The sequence below is a fragment of the Pelophylax lessonae genome (assembly GCF_965119305.1).
Source record: "Pelophylax lessonae genome assembly, chromosome: 9".
Taxonomy (NCBI): domain Eukaryota; kingdom Metazoa; phylum Chordata; class Amphibia; order Anura; family Ranidae; genus Pelophylax; species Pelophylax lessonae.
In genome coordinates, this window is record NC_138776.1 from 117,278,086 (window position 1) to 117,295,360 (window position 17,275).

A 17,275-nucleotide genomic window follows, 5' to 3' on the forward strand; every position below is an offset into this window, starting at 1 on the left:
TTTTGAGCATTTTTCAGCTCCAAAAACGCTCAAAAAAACGTTCCAAAATGCCCAACAAGTAAAACCCCATTCATTTAAATGGCCCCTGTTCACATCTGAGCGTTTTAACGCTTGAAGCAAAACGCTTGTAGCTGAAAAAAGTACATGAGCTTCTTTTTGGGCTGATTACAAGCGTTTTTGATAGATGTCAATGCCTGCATCCAAAAATGCCTGAAAAAAACGCCTGAAAATCGCAGTAAAATCGCGGTAAAAAACGCACGAAAGCGTTACGCTCAAGTGTGAATTCAGCCTAAAGGGAACATAATAAAATTAAGAAAATGCTAGCTGCAAGGCTGCCATTGTGAGGCTAATGCTTCAATATTTTCTCAGTCAGTGACCTGAAACAAGTATAGAAAAAAATAATTCAATTTTTTTTTCTGATGGCCATTTGCTGCTTGCTTTTTCAAGGTCTGTGACATAATAGTATGGAAGCCAAACACAGCCAGGAAAGTAGTATTTTCAGAGGGGCAGTAGCAGTGGCAGTCTACTTATTAAAAGGGTATCTTTAGAATAGGCATTGTTCTTTGGGATTATTTGTTGGTTTGTGGACAATAACACCGAATGCTTTATTATTAATACATGTATTCATTTCTGTAATAAATTCCACATTGTATTGATTTCCAGCTGGGCATACAAATTCAGAGATAGCATTGTGAACAGTTTATAGCTCCCACTGCTGCCCCTTCAGCATCTAAACATGTTTGATGGGAACAAAAAATTAATTAAAAAGGCGCCTCCCTGATCAGCTTGAGAAGTGTGTCATTCAGCATCTAACGTGTGATTAGCCAGATAAACTTCCCGAAAATATCTTGTAAAGAAAATAAATTAATGGATTCTCCATAGCAATAGGGAAGGATCATTTGGGTTAAAATTTTAATTCAAACCGCAAAGACCAACAGATGTTTTGGGCAGATGAACAAAATTTGTCTTGTTCCTCAGGCTGATTTGAAAGAAAACATCCAAACAAAGTGAAATGTAGATGTTCACCCTTGTGGCAGGGGCCTTCTGGAAGGTTCTGGAAAGCAAGAGTTGAAGCGTGTGTTTCCATTGAAGATAAAACTCAGTTCTCCACTAACATGATCTTGTTTTCTTTGAAAATGGAGACCTTTGAGAATGAATTAAATAACTTTTGGCAGGAATTATGATTTATGTACAGTAAACTGGCTTGCTGTCAAGTTCCAGAAAGAATTGTATTTTGTAAAAATAAGCATACAACACTTTTGATTGCATTTACTGAGAGAGGTGTAACTAAAAGTCTATGAGGAATATCCTATCTCATCCAGTGGGTATTGTTTTTGCCTCCGCAGTAAGCTTCGGATGCCTACTGGAGGCTGACTGAATAGGAAAAAGATAAGAAATATTGATTTAAAGGAAACTGAGATTCCTTTATTTTGCACTGAAAGAAATGTGAGCACACTGCTGATAAATTAGGGACAGGAATAGATATGCTGGGACCCCTGGGCCCTTTGACCGCATATGCTCAGGGACAGATGCACCCTCTGTATTTATGCCCTAATTTGTGGAAAGTTATCTTTATTTTTCACATTGGTTAAATATGAGTTGTTTTTTACTTGACAAACTGGACTGTATATTAATGTGTGGCTGTTTTTGGTGTTTGGTCACAGCTCAATGGACATCAGTAAGTGGTTTAAAGGGAAACATTTACAGTAAATGTCTTGGAATGGCTTAGTCAATGTGCAGACCTCAGTTCAATTTAGAACAGGGGAGGATTGGGCCAGGGGGCAGGGGGGAAATTGCCCCCTGGGCCACTCTGATGCCCCATAAAAAGGCTGCACTGCTTCTGCCACAGACATGCCTAAAGGATTCCTGGTGAAGAGAAGTAAAAAGTCCCCACTACTGACCTACTGAGTGTGATCTGTAGACAAGAACAGAGCGCAGGCCTTCCCCCAGCATGTATGGTGTAAACTGTCTGAGCATAGGCCAGTTCCATGCCCCACTGGAGACTCTTCTCCCCCAGTCAGCCCCAACCACCCCCTGCTGGCCAGGTCGGGAACCCAAAATGGTGGGTGAGTAGAGAGTAGAGAGAGTAGAGTACCTGGAGCAGAGCTTCAGTCTGGAATGGGGGTCAGGATGAGGCCAGAAAGAGTGGGAGGGGGGCTGAGTTGCTGCACCATGGGTCTCTGGTTTGTACTTGCCCCCTGGGCCAAAATTTGCTAGTCAGCCCCTGATTGAGAATCTGTGGCATGACTCAAAGATAGCTGTACACAATAGCAAACTATGTAACATGAAGTACCTGGAGCAGTTTTGTCATGAAGAATGGGCAAAAATCCCAGTGGCTAGATGTACTAAGCTAATAGAGACACACCCCAAGAGATTTTCAGCTGTAAATGTAGCAAAAGGTGGCTTTGTGAAGTATAGACTTTTAGGGGCAAAGATGTATGCACAGTCAAGAGTTTTTTTTGTCTTAATTATTTTTGTCACAATAAAGAAAAAAAAAATGATCCTTCAAAGTTGTGAGCATGTTGTGTACATCAAATGGTAGAAGGCCCCCAAAATCCATTTTATTTCCAGATTGTAATGCAACAAAACAGAAAAAAACAAGGGGTGTGAAAACGTACGAAAGATCTCCTAATAAGTACCATGTTAGATTATATAATTATGGCATATATTATATTGTTGTTTATATTTATTGCATGCTATAAGGAACTTTTCTTTTTTCTTGGGAAAAAAGTTTACTTGATACTGATATTAAACTCTCTAAAAACAGTCATTCTAAACAATATTTGCAAATGGTTTGTGAATAAAAGCAAACTTTTGGTAGAGGCCCCTATGTATTCTTGCACTTTACCTTTTCTTTGACTCCTGTACTTTTAGTAAATTGATCTTAGAATTTGTTCAAATGATTGCACTGAGTAGCATAACATTGGAACAAACTGACTGAGTCTGCCAAGGGGAAACAATTATCAGCAGTAGGGGAATTGTGCTTTCTTCTTTGCAAATCAGTTGTGATTTGGGGGGGGGGGGCTGTGTGTGCAAACAGTGTGCATAACAATTTACAGAGCAGGAGTTGTACATTTATTAAATGTAATACAAAAAATGCATAGTATTACCCCACTCAGCAGTATGAGAACTTTTAATAAACTGTTTCCATTTAGCAAGTTAGTCATAATTTGAATATGATTTCGTGCTGATTTGTATTCTACCCATATGAGCATTGCTTACCTGCAGATGAATTTGTTGTAATGAGCTTTAAATTTGAAGTAATTGCCCTCTGATTTGATGCTGCATGAGGATAACAGGAAACCATTTTCCTATTTACAGTAACAGCTGCTAAGTGGCATAAATGAAATGCGACTGACACAGTTAAGGAGGAATTTACCATAGACTGTAAATATGTTTACACAGTAGAATAGAAAGTTATGGGTTAAAATTACTGGAACTATGTTGTATAATTTATAACAAATTGTTTGGAGAATAGAGTTTTGTATTTAACATGTTTAAAATGTACACAAATTGTTCATATGAAATGTAATCTTCTTTAATGTAAGTAAAAAAGAACATGTAAACAGTTCAGTGTAATCTTTTGTCAGGCCAGCAATAATATTAGCAGACCAACTGGATTCTAAGTAAAATGTCTGTACTAAAGCATGCTTGTTATACTCACTGTGGAACCTAAAGGGTTAATGCTCCACATTGTGTAAAAATACTGTTTGATCCTGTGTTCTCTTATCCTCCCTTTCTTTCACATTTCCTAATTCATCTCCCGATAGAACAGAGCCTTGGGGACACTCTGCACATGCTCAGTTTTGTGTGTATTGCTAGAGAATTTTCTTTTTTTTTTCTTGGGAAGATGCATGTGATTGGCACAGGGCCAATCAGCGCTGTCCAGACAGAGGGTTAGGGGTCCTGCAGCCTCAAAAGGACAATGAGGGGAGAATGATAACTCCTCTTCCAGTGCTCAGCCAGAGACTGATAAAAGTCACAAGACTGCTGATGAGAAATGATATTTAGCAGTTCATATTTACTAAAATAATTGCATTTCCATGCTCTGTGTACTGTAGGAGACCAGATATAATGAATGCGGGGTGCTAGGTTTAGTAGCACTTTAAGTCACAGATGTGAAATAAGCTGTCTCAAGGTCAAGGTCTCAGGTGAAAATGGGGAGCAGGTGTGTTAAATTTGGTGTTATCACTCTCACTCTCTCATACTGGTCACTGGAAGTTCAACACCTCAAGGCAAAGAAGTCTCGGGGGATCTGAAAAAAGAATTGTTGCTCTACATAAAGATGGCCCAGACTATAAGAAAAATCCCAAGACCCTGAAACTGAGCCGTAGCACGATGGCCAAGACTATACAGCGGTTTAACAGGACAGATTCCACTCAGAACAGGCCTTGGCATGGTTGACCAAAGAAGTTGAATGCACATGCTCAGCGTCATATCCAGAGGTTGTCTTTGGAAAATAGACGTATGAGTGCTGCCAGCATTGCTGCAGAGGTTGAAGGGGTGGGGGGTCAGCCTGTCAGTGCTCAGACCATACGCTACACGCTGCATCAAATTGGTCTGCATGGCTGTCGTCTCAGAAGGAAGCCTCTTCTAAAGATGATGCACGAGAAAACCCACAAACAGTTTGCTGAAGACAAGCAGACTACGGACATGGATTACTGGAACCATGTTCTGTGGTCTGATGAGACCAAGATAAACGTATTTGGCTCAGATGGTGTGGCGGCAACTGGGTGAGGAGAATAAAAACAAGTGTGTCTTGCCTGCAGTCAACCATGGCGGTGGGAGTATCATGGTGGGGGGCTGCATGAGTGCTGCCGGCACTGGGGAGCCACAGTTCATTGAGGGAACCATGAATGCGAACATGTACTGTGAAATACTGAAGCAGAACATGATCCCCTCCCTTCAGAGACTGGGCCACAGGGCAATATTCCAACATTATAACGACCCCAAACACACCTCCAGTATGACCACTGCCTTGCTAAAGAAGCTGAGGGTGAAGGTGATGGACTGGCCAAGCATGTCTCCAGACCTAAACCCTATTGAGCATCTGTGGGAATCCTCAAACGGAAGGTGGAGGAGCGCAAGGTCTCTAACATTCACCAGCTCCGTGATGTCATCATGGAGGAGTGGAGGAGGACCCCAGTGGCAACCTGTGAAGCTCAGGTAAACCCCATGCCCAAGAGGGTTAAGGCAGTGCTGGAAAATAATAGTATCCACACAAAATATTGATACTTTGGGCCCAATTTGGATATTTTGACTTAGGGCTGTACTCACTTTTCTTGCCAGCGGTTTAGACATTAATGGCTGTGTGTTGAATTATTTTGAGGGGAGAGCAAATTTACACTGTTATACAAGCTGTACACTCACTACCTTACATTGTACCAAAGTGTCATCTATTCAGTGTTGTCACATGAAAATATATAATAAAATATTTACAAAAATGTGAGGGGTGTACTCACTTTTGTGAGATACTGTATATAAATATATATATATATATATATATATATATATATATATATATATATATATATCTGTTGCCATATGGGGTTTAGGCGTAATCTCTCTTACCGTGTTGTGAGGATGAGGGGTTTATGTATAAAACTCCATCAGTAATTGTAAATATATATATTAATGAAAGTAGTAAAGGTACCCATTTTTGATTGCATACACATACTTGGGAATTTTAGTGTAGATAGATTTGCGTGAGCCAGACGGACTGGTTTTTAGTAATTAATTAATCCAGGGTAACACATTCCTTTGAAAGGCCAGCTGGCTATTTACATATAAATACCTACGGATAGTATCAACCCGTGTTTACATCCTGGAAGTGAGACTTTCTGGAGCCAGGACACATCTTGCATATCTTAAGTAGCCATTTCAGAGCTACTCCACAGTGAGGAGTAAACACACCCCCCCCACACACAGAAAAAGGAGTGGTTAGAAAGAGGCGTAACTATGGGAGGGGGAAATGGTCCAATCTGGGAAGAGATACGCCCACAGGAAGTGACAAGCAAGATAGCTGAACCAATGAGAATGGCCCTATACAAGGCTATGGGATATGGGTCTATATTAGGTTCGGTGAGACAGGGTGACTTCCTGTTTGGCATGGGAGAGCGAGAGCCATCACTAGAGGTAATTATGGAGTAAGGATTAAGGGTACATTGTATATTTTATTTGTGTCGGTCATAGTGTGTGTATATGAGTCTATACTCTATGCATTGTATTTGTTTAGTTGAACCCAGGAATATTTTACATTGTTGTAGTATGTACAATAGTTATTATTGATGTAAATTATGTAGAATTGGCAAACCTTATACAAATAAATAATTGTTGTGTTAAAGTTTTCACACAGTCATAGAACTCTCATTATTAACCCAAATATTGTCTGAGATAGATTAACTCTCATAGATTTTTGGTAACATATATATATATATGTGTGTACATACATATATATATATATACTGTATATATTACATATAAACCAGCCCAATTACTGCATCAATACCAACAAAAAAAAAAAAGAAATTAAAAACATAAGTAGAGAAATAAATGGTGGCTGGGAATCTGAAACTATGTAGCAACTCAGGTCAGGAACATTCCGCTATGTTATTTGAGAGGGGTTGCAGTGCAAAGAGGCTGAGATGGCTGGACTGGGGGGTATTTAATTGCTGATGTCAAACGATATGAGAGGGGAACTATATTGGATAGTTGGAGAATATATTCTCATTTCATGTGCATCCAACACTTTGGCAAACTCTTGTGCCAAAAAACTACTGTATAAGAGCTGCTAGTGGTTACTGCAGTGTGCAGCACAAGGTGTTTTTCATATCACAGAAGACATGAAAAGTGAAAATTAGAGACTGCGATTTAATATATACACATAGACATTAAATATATTTATAGTGATCTTTAATTTATTTATTTTCTCACAAGCGCAGTGCAGTGTTGAATCACTTTTATTTATATTCTTGATGTAAAGTATAGTGCAACGTGTAGTAGTGTATGGAGTGTGGTGGACAAGAGTATGTCATATACAACACAGTCTTTAAAATGTAGTGGTCGATAGCATGCATTATAAATCACATCATATGAAGCTTTGCAGTCCTTGGTATACAACACAAAATGCTGCATATGAAGTTTGGTGGTTCTGAGTATGCAATGTACAAAACAGTGTTTAGTGTGTGGGGGTTAAGAGTATTTAATGTTCAGCAAGATTTTAGCATACAGTGTGGCACAGGAAGTGAAGCAGTTCCATAACAAACAAACAAACCAGCATATGTAGTGTGTCTACCCATAACATGTAATATATGACACAGCATATGGAGTGAGCAACCCCCCCCCCCCTCCTGAACCATACCATTTCCTGGCTTGCTGGGCTGCATGCTGAGATAAGGGTCTGGTATGGATTTTGGGAGGGAACCCAACACAATTTTTTTTTGGTGTGGGGTTTCCCTTAAAATCCATAACAGTCCCAAAGGGCCTTGTTTCGATTGGGGGGGACATCCACTACATTTTTTTTACCCAAATTAGATCCACCACCGATGTGCTCCACACCCGTCAGATTAGCAACTCCCCTCATTTGTTGCCTACAACTCTCGTGGATAAGGCAAATTTCACTGTATATAATAATGTTGAATATGGTGTTCCACCTAGGCAAAGCAGACAGCAGTCCTCATGTAAACCAGAAGGTTGGGGAATTATCTTTAGCTCCAAACCATGTGGAAAAAACATATAAAAGAGGGACCCCACTGGTGCAGTACCATTAAAACACTTTATTAAATTCACAAAACAATATAATGCCCGTACATGTATTTAACTTGCCAAGCGCATATATACATCCAAAAACCAAATGAGAGGGATAGGGGAGCTCACTCTAGTCCGGGTACTGCAGCATAAAGTGCGTTGTGTCCACGGAGCCAGATGAACCACCCTGCTTACCTCGATCACTCCTTCAGTCTGTCGTGTAGCCACGCTTCTGGCGCATTTCATCACTTCCTCTAAGTGACGAAACACGTCAGTGGCGTGGCTACACAACAGACTGTTTTTTTTCCACATGGTTTGGAGCTAAGGATAATTCCCCAACCTTCTGGTTTACATGGGGACCGCTGTCTGCATTGCCTAGGTGGAACACCATATTCAACATTGTTATATACAGCGAAATTTGCCTTATCCACGAGAGTGGTAGGCAACAAATGAGGGTGAGTTGCTAATCTGACGGGTGTGGAGCACATCGGTGGTGGATCTAATTTGGGTGTCACCTTATTTTATTAGCAATGGAATCTCACAAGATCATTTGGCTTATCACTATTATAGAAGTTACTTTTTGGACTCATTTTTTCATTCATTTTTTATTCACAGTATATATTGATTTTTGGATTGTTTATTCATCATTTATATTGTAGACTATATTTTCAAATTTTTGGGCACAGTTGATCGATGCACCATTATTTTATTTATTTATGATTGATTTCATCAATGGGTGTTGTGCGCAACTAGTGTTATGTTTCTCTTTCACTAATTTTTATTACTTGTTTATTGCGGCACATGGCACATATATATATATATATATATATATATATATATATATATATATATATATATATATATATATATATATATACACATGCTTTTTCACACATTATCAATTTGTGATTTTTTCAAAAGGGTGTGAACATTTATAGCGCAAGATTTTCTGCATTTACATTTTTTTTTACATTTTTCTATTGCCGAACATATTTTTTTTTTTGATTCAGGGGAAGCCCATTGACAGCTGATGACTCATCCGCTGTTAAGGATTCAGCGGTCTGCTTCCCATGCCCACTTCTTAACAACCAGTTTTCACTATGCCCTGATTGGGCAAAGCTTTGCCCACTCAGGGCTTAGACTGCACTGTGCAGTGCAGAATGCATTGTGGGGCACTTGACGGACGAAAATCCCGTTCAACCCCCTTGCAAATTTGGGTGTTTGTCAAATGAGCGAACAGGTGATTTTCAGGCCGAACTTTTGCTTGGCACAAACTTTTCGCCCAACTCTGGTCAACAGCAGGGTGATTGCTAGGAATTTTCAAGGGAGAAATATTTCCTATGTTGTTCCTAATGTATATGGCTGATGAAATCCAAACTGCATGCACCAAAAAAAAAAAAAAAAACTAAAAAATAGTCTTTGCCATGAGCTTTTTATTTTATTGCTGCATTTGTATTCTGGTGTTAATTGGTGTACTGTGGTATAGTGTTTTGCTGTTATTGCTTGAGCTTCCAAATATTTAACCATAAAGCCATGTTCACCTTGAAAAACTATTACAATTCTTATCATGTACATAGTACCAAAGCCTGAAATGATGAGGATGGCCTCTCTTCTCTGACTCGGGGCTCCTGATAGTGTAGACACAGAAGTGCAGAGTAGCACGAGTGCATGTAAGTCTTGCGAGTAGCACAACGGGTATTCACACTAGGAAGGGGAGGCAATCAGTAGTCTTCAGAGAAGCTGGCAGGCTGGTAGAAAGCAGGCACAGCAGGATATGTCAGGAAGCAGAGTCAGGTAAGCAAGTCATACACTGGCAGGATGGATCGGGTACAGAAGAGCAGGCATGAGCATGGTCTGGGTATACAAGCCAGGTCAGGAGCCAATCAGTAGGAGCAGACAGAAGCAGAGGTCAAGGACAAGCTGGGGTCGATGCAGGCAAAGTTCAGAGGGTTGTCAGGAAAGCAGGGTCAGCAACTGGTATCAGGATACAGACTCACAGGAGGCTAAAAGACAACGCAGCACTGAACCAGAGCACTGACACAGTTTATATAGCCCATTCAGGGCCAACATCTGTCAGCTGTGTACGTAAGCACGCTGCTGTACACGTGTATGCGCACGTGTGCACAACTCTGCAAGTGCCGATATGCATTTGTGCAAGCGCAGAAGTTTTAGCCAAATGCCTATGTGTATGAGAGGGAACATGGATTAGCTTGTGAAGAGGCACAGAAGTCCGCCTAGAGGAACCATGTTGTCACTGGCATGCCCTTCTTGACAGGCATTAACAAAAATCACATGCCTTTTTAAAAGTTTATTAGAGCAAATTTGAACAGAAATTTGTACACAAAACAAAGCAAATGTAAAAATGTTGTTGCTTTTGCTTGGCTCTATGTTTGAAATTCTAGATATGCAAATAGAAAAAGGTTAGATGTGCTCTAGTATTCTTTCTTTATTTAAGGTGTGTCAAAATCACCCTTTTTAATATTTAAAGTAAGACTGAACTGTATACACTATGGATAAAAATCTGTCTGTCATTGTATCCATCTGAACATTTTGTGAGAGATAGAATAGCATTTAGTCTATGCCTTTATATAATTTAGAAGTTTCTGTGTTGGGAACTTGTTCACTGGCCTTTCACAGTTCTTTGCAATTTGAAGATATAAATTATTACTTTATAAAAAAGAGGTTACCATCAGGTAGGTTATATGTAAAATTCTGTAGAGGTTTTGTTCAACGCAAAGTATCCTATTGCAAAAACACAGGCTGTATAATTAAACTATTGCGCCAGGCTGGATCGCTGCTTTTAGGTATGCCCCCTACATGCTTGAGAATGGTGAATCTCCCCCTATCCTAAGATTAGGTGTTTTTTGGGCTCCAGTGGTAGAGTAAAATACTTGTTTTGTGTTTCTTTATAGCAGATTCACTGTTTTGACAGTATTTCCACATTCACTGGTAATATTTTCCATATTTAGAATGCAAGCCTGGCAAAACATCAAGTATACATTAAGCTGCTTTTAGCAATTCTAAAGTATATGTGAACCCTAACCTTGTAAAATAACCCATTCCATTTAAAATAGAAATGAAAGACTATATATAAATACTATATTACCAAAAGTATTGGGACACCTGCCTTTACATGCACATGAACTTTAATGACATCTCAGTCTTAGTCTGTAGGATTCAATATTGAGTTGGCCCACCCTTTGCAGCTATAACAACTTCAATTCTTCTGGGAAGGCTGTCCACAAGGTTTATTATGGTGATTATGGGAATGTTTGACCATTCTTCCAGAAGCACATTTGTGAGGTCAGGCACTGATGTTGTACAAAAAGGCCTGGTTTGCACTCAAATTCTTCCCAAAGGTGTTTCATTGGGAAACTCTGTGCAGGCCAGTCAAATTCCTCCACCCCAAACTCACTCATCCATGTCTTTATAGACCTTGCTGGGAGCATGACATTGTCCAAAATGCTTGGTATGATGACACCTTGATTGTTCTCTTCACTGGAACTAAGGAGCCAAGCCCAACTCCTGAAAAACAGCTCCACACCATAATCTCCCCTTCACTAAATGGTTTGGACCAATGCACAAAGCAAGGTCCATAAAGACATGGATGAGTCAGTTTGGAGTAAAGGAACTTGACTGGCTTGCACAGAGTCCTGACCCCAACCTGATAGAACACCTTTGGCATGAGTTAAAGTGCAGACTGCGAGCCAGGCCTTTTCTCCAACATCTGTGCCTGATCTGACAAATACGCTTCCTCTGTATCATGGTTCGATGTGTTGTGCATTCAGAGATGGTATTCTGCATACCTTGGCTGTAATGAGTGGGTATTTGAGTCACTGTTGCCTTTCTATCATCTCAAACCAGTCTGCCCATTCTTCTCTAACATCTACAATGCATTTTCGTCCACACAGTTGTCCCCTCACTGGATATTTTCTCTTTTTTGGACCATTCTCTCTAAACTCTAGAGGTGGTTGTGCATGAAAATCCTAGTAGATCAGCAGTTTTTGAAATACTCAGACCAGCCTGTCTGGCACCAACAACCATGCCACAGTCAAAGTCACTTAAATCCCCTTTCTTCTCCATTCTGATGCTCAATTTTAACTTTAGCAAGTTTTCTTCACCACGTCTTACAGTGCACAGTATATTTGCCTCCAGTCAATCAACCTCATAGTCTTTATAAACACATCCTAAATTTAGCCAAGAACAAAACCTTAACATATACAAGCTGTACAGTATATTGAAGCCTACTAGTTTTTAAATGCGTTGGCTGTATTTGTTTTCTTTTTTCAGACAAGTACAGAAATATATCCATTGTTCCTGGCAGAAATATCAAGTGTCCTTGTAAATTCCTGTGCACTGAGCTGAAATTTCAAACAAAGTAATCAGCCTTCCTAGGTCTCTTCTGTGGACTACAGAACACACAATCATATGTTATGTGGTAGAGGAGGCTGGAGGGGGAAGTGTTTGCAGTCCTAGGAGAATAGCCTAGGGTGACGATGTTGCTCCTCTATATATATTCAAATCAGGAGCGTAGCCTAGGGTGATGCTTCTGCTCCATTAATATACAGTATAATGAATGGGTGAAAATAAAGGAAAAAGTGCAGCCATTGCATATAAGGAATTATAAGCTGTAATATATAAAATTTTTGTTCCCTGGGTTAGATTTTAACCTAAATTATTTTCTTTTTTTGGCAGAATACATGTGTCTTTGCCTGCATTAGCTTGTAATGTCTATGTTCACAAGGCCGAAATCAGCACTGCAGTCAAATCTGGATGTAATATAATGCTGTGAACTGGAACATACATTGTTCACCCTTGTATTTTTTTTTTTTCAAAAAGGGGCTCATTTGTGGAGTTTATTAGTCTACATTGACTGTATTTACGCCTATGTGTAAAATTATGAAATTCATGAAATCTAGCTATAAATTATCCTACATTAAATACACATATATGTATCATTTTATTTCCCAAAGTGAGCCCAAGAAGCAGCTTGTAAAATGCAGTAATTGGCTACTGAGTAACTAATGTTATATCTGCAGTTTTTTACTGCACAAACTGTCTTGTTAATAAAGGATTGTATTATATTAAGTAACTTCTTTTGAAAGGGCTATGAAGAAAGCTTGACATTGCCTTCAATATAAAATAAAAAGTCTACCTGATGGCACTTTGACAGGAAGCATTTTTAACTTTAATCCCAAAATGTATTCGTCTGCACAGCTACAGACACAAACAAGCCCAAGGGATGCATGCATGAGAAGTAAAGTTTCAGCTTTCTCTTTCTCTGTACACAAACTCAGTCAGGAGTCTGTCAGGAGTCTTCGCTTACTGGCAGACAATAAAAGCTAAAACTGCACATTTTGGAAAGTACAAGAGACACTTAAATTGCATATCTCTAATACTTGATAATCTGGGTCTGATATGACATTTATCATCTTCTGTGGGAAGACATACGATAACCACTCGGAGAAGATAAATGTCACAACAGACCAGCTGCTTTATGGATTTTCTGTTTTGATGTGTACTGCGGGTAGTAGCTGATATCACTGAAGTTTTGTAAAGAAAGTAGAGTGCCATTTATAAGGAACCTCTGCCTTTATGCTGGCCAATGCTATTTGGTTATAACTGAGTCATCGTTGTAATTAGTGTGATGTCCTGTATGTGCACTGTAGAGGTTAAGATGTCCCTGTGAAGATGGTTATGAATGAATTCGATATACCTATTGCCTCTCAAGCCAGAAATGCATCCCATTGCCCATAGTTTAACAAACAGATAAATATATTATAAATCAAGTCGCGCTAAACAATAGGAATGGAACAACTAAAGTCCATATAAACATAAAGTCCTAAACATAGAACATAGAACATAGAACATAGAACATAAAAACATAGAACATAGAACATAAAGTCCTAAAGTCCATAAAATTGGTGCATTCCGTGATTTTCAAACCAGACTCCTCATGGATATATGCTTGCCAGAAAGGTAAAAATTAAATGCAGGTTCTTTATAACCAAATTTTATCCACTTGATAGAAGACTGGAACCAGGAGGCTCGTAATGAATATGTGATCGTTGAGTCATGAAAAAAATTGAGAAAAAAACGCAATAGCGTAAAACCCAACAAAAAGTGATAAAATGTGACTTTTGACACCAATGTGGTTTTCAGTGATTGAAACAGAAAAAGTGCTCAAAAATGGGGAAAATGGTGTGACCACCACCAGTTTTTTACTGCTTGCAAAACAGAAAAAATAAGCGTGCACAAAAAATTAATAGAGAAAGTGAATCCCATGTAGAAAGACACCTTAAGGTACTCCTTACCAAAGTAAATTAGGGCAATCTCATGTAACACCCAAATATCAGTGCTATCCTTCACCAGATAAATAGGCCTCTTACCAAACAAAGGTAATATAAACGCTTGCAGGTAGATCAAAACTCCAAAGATGGAAACACTTGTATCAAGGACTTTTAGTTAAGGCAGGTTCCAACCCAGTTGTCTCCAAGGAATGACCCCAAACACTCCTTTGATGTGTTTAGTTTCTTAGTTCTCTTTTTTCAGGCTACAAATATTTTCTGTGAGTACCGTTGATCTTGCCAAAAATGCTGTGTCCTTGTAATGTCCTGTGCTCGCTCCGCTTGCCAAGGGGTGCAAAATTTTTAAGCCTTAGGAATTCTCTCAGCAGTCATCTTCCTGCTCTGTATATAAAATCTGAGTCACAGAAAACTTTACCTCAGAGCTAGAGGGAGGAGTTATAATTTGTTTCACTGGGGTGTGGTCACACTTGAAGTTGCAGCTTCTTTTCATTTCCATTAGCGCGGTTATTATTTCCATTAAACAGATAAATATAAGTCAAAGTTGCCACTACTTGGTTCTATTTGTGTGATAACCTCAGACATTTAAAAGAACCAAAAACTTTTAAAGTGCCATCACCTGATAACTGCAATAATACCAGGATGACAAAACAAATGATATGTGGTTAATAGTAGTTAAGGATGAGCTTGGGATTTGGGTTGAACATAAGTTTGATCAAAACTCAGTTAAAAAAGCGGCCAAGAGTATGTCAGTTAGAATCCTACCACTACATGACACCTTCTCAGCCACCTATTGAAAAAAAAAAAAATCACTTTTAAACTGTCACCTGCATAGTCTTATTATTTTTAAGGCCCCTTTCACATGATCGGACTGATCAGGTCCATCCGTTCGTTTTTCAGGCGGACCCAATCGGGCCACTCATTGACCTCTATGAGGAGGCGAATGTCCGCGGACATGTCTCCGTTGACACCCACCTGGCGTCCATTAATTTTCATCCGATCTCCCCATAGAGGAGAGCAGGACTCTGACAGGTCCGTCTCTGCACAGAAAGTGGAGACGGAGCTGTCAACCGCCTGCTCCGTTGATCCCCGCTGACTAAGCGGCATCTGTACAAACGGATCCGCCCCGTGTGAAAGGAGCCTAAGGGTTTAGCAGTAGGATTAATCTTCCTATAGATTTAAGTTTTGTCTAAACCAACTAGGAATTTTATGCTTTGTACTTCAAGTGTGGGTTAGGGCCCTTTCACACACGGGGTCCATCAGGCGGACTCCGTTTTTCTCAGTGGGGGATCGATCCGCTGATCCCTTGCTGAGCAGGAGGATGATAGCTGTGTCTCTGCGCTGTGTGCAGAGACAAAGCTGTCAGGTCCCCATGCATCTCTATGGGGGAATCTGAACTGACCATCTGTCCGTTCTCATCCGATCCCATCCGATCCGATCCACTGGACGGAAAATAGGGTTTCCATCCGTCCAGATTTGACGGATCGGATTGGATCGGATGTCAGCGGACATGTCTCCATTGACATCTGATTCCCCATAGAGATGCATAGGGTGACCGTTCAGATCCCCCAAAAAAACTGACAGGCGGATCTGAACGGTCCGCCTGTGTGAAAGGGGCCTTAGCATGTTTACTACTCACCAACAAGTGATGTGTTGTAATGCTAAGCCAAGCATCTTTTGATTATGAATAGAGAAGCACACTAAGAATAATATGTGAAAACTACAGGCAAACCTATTGCACCAGAATGGGTACAATAGGTTCCTGATAGGGAAAAGGCATTTATAGTCTAAAGTAGCTTTTAATGCTTTGAAGTCTCTTTTTTATTTTTTATTTTTTACAGGTCAGTTATTCATAATCTCTTAAATCTCCTTAAATTATTGGAAGCAGGCAGCACATAAAAAATAATTCCAAAAAGTACTAATTGTCTGATCATTCTGCACATTAAAAGGTAATACATGTTTGTTGGCTTGGTACTATCTTTAGTATAGTATATTATAGCAGCGTTTATTCATGACAGTAGAATAATTAAATTGAACAGTTTATTAAAAGGTTACTTAACCAACTGATATACAATTTATTTCTTCACCCATTTGCATAATGCTTTCATTGTTGGAGTGTATCTTTTCCCCCAATTTTTTCTTCTTAGCTTTGGATTGAGTGAGGAAGGATTAGAACCCCTGTCCAGTTTTACTGCAGTCAGATGCTCTGTTAGAGAAATTCCATCTCTTCCTTTCCAGTCAAAAGGCTGTCCCCCTGGCCAGGAAATTAGGTGAAATATCTTTAACAGCATTAGGTTAAATAGGGGAATGCTAGAACCTTGATTGAATTTCTATAGTTGTCTGTTTCTTTGTTGCAGATTTTCCCTAATTTCCTGTCTGCCAAAAGGTTGTCCCCAATACAGGAAGTGAGGGGACATTTCTGTAAAAGAGTCTTGGGTAGCAGGAAAACCTGACAGGAGTTCTGACATTTTTCCAGGCTATCAAGAACTAAAAGAAAACATTTTTGGTACAGATACAATTAAGGCCCTGTTCTGAATAATATAAAAAGGGATATTTATTATTAAAGAATCAAGGACCTTGCCATAGCAATGCCCCTATAGCTCTAGTGCTGACAATGCTCCTGGTAATTAGATTTTATTTTTTGTTTATCAGCTGTGGCCTTAGAGCCAGCTGGGCTTCTTAACCTTGATGCTGCCAGATTTTGACTAGCACAGATTGTCAAAATATATTTAAAATTAATGTGATTGAACATCTACACAGTGAAGTTAACTACACATCTAATATAACATAATATATATTAAATAAATAAATAGGCCAGATATCTTATAATCACTATATACATAACATGCATTCTTTGTAAAAATGAAATAGATTCCATTTTAGGTGACTTTTTTAACTTTGTTTTTTAATAATATTTTCAAAGAAAAGGATACATGTACAATAAGTCACAGTGAATCTTAGTCAACCAGCATTAAAATAAAATCTTACAAACATGTCATTAGCTTGCATCATGTGATATGAGTTCAGAAGTCATCATAGGAACATTGATACAATTCTAGTTAGCGAGCTAAACAGTATGGGTAGATAAATCACCTATCATTAATATCAGTATCACTTGAAAGCCAAGAGAACAAAAATGTTAGAACATGACTTCCATTATTGAAGTATACATACTGTAAGTGGAGAACGAGATGACCTTTGTAAGAAGGATGGATGTGCTGAGA

The 17,275-nt window shown here is 39.2% G+C and overlaps 1 protein-coding gene across 4 annotated transcripts in view; it reads left to right on the top strand.

Moving 5' to 3' along the window:
• The window catches only part of PRKG1 (protein kinase cGMP-dependent 1), a 1,462,571-nt gene that overhangs the window by 656,367 nt on the left and 788,929 nt on the right, over positions 1–17,275 (top strand). The gene's annotated exons all lie outside the window — the stretch shown is intronic.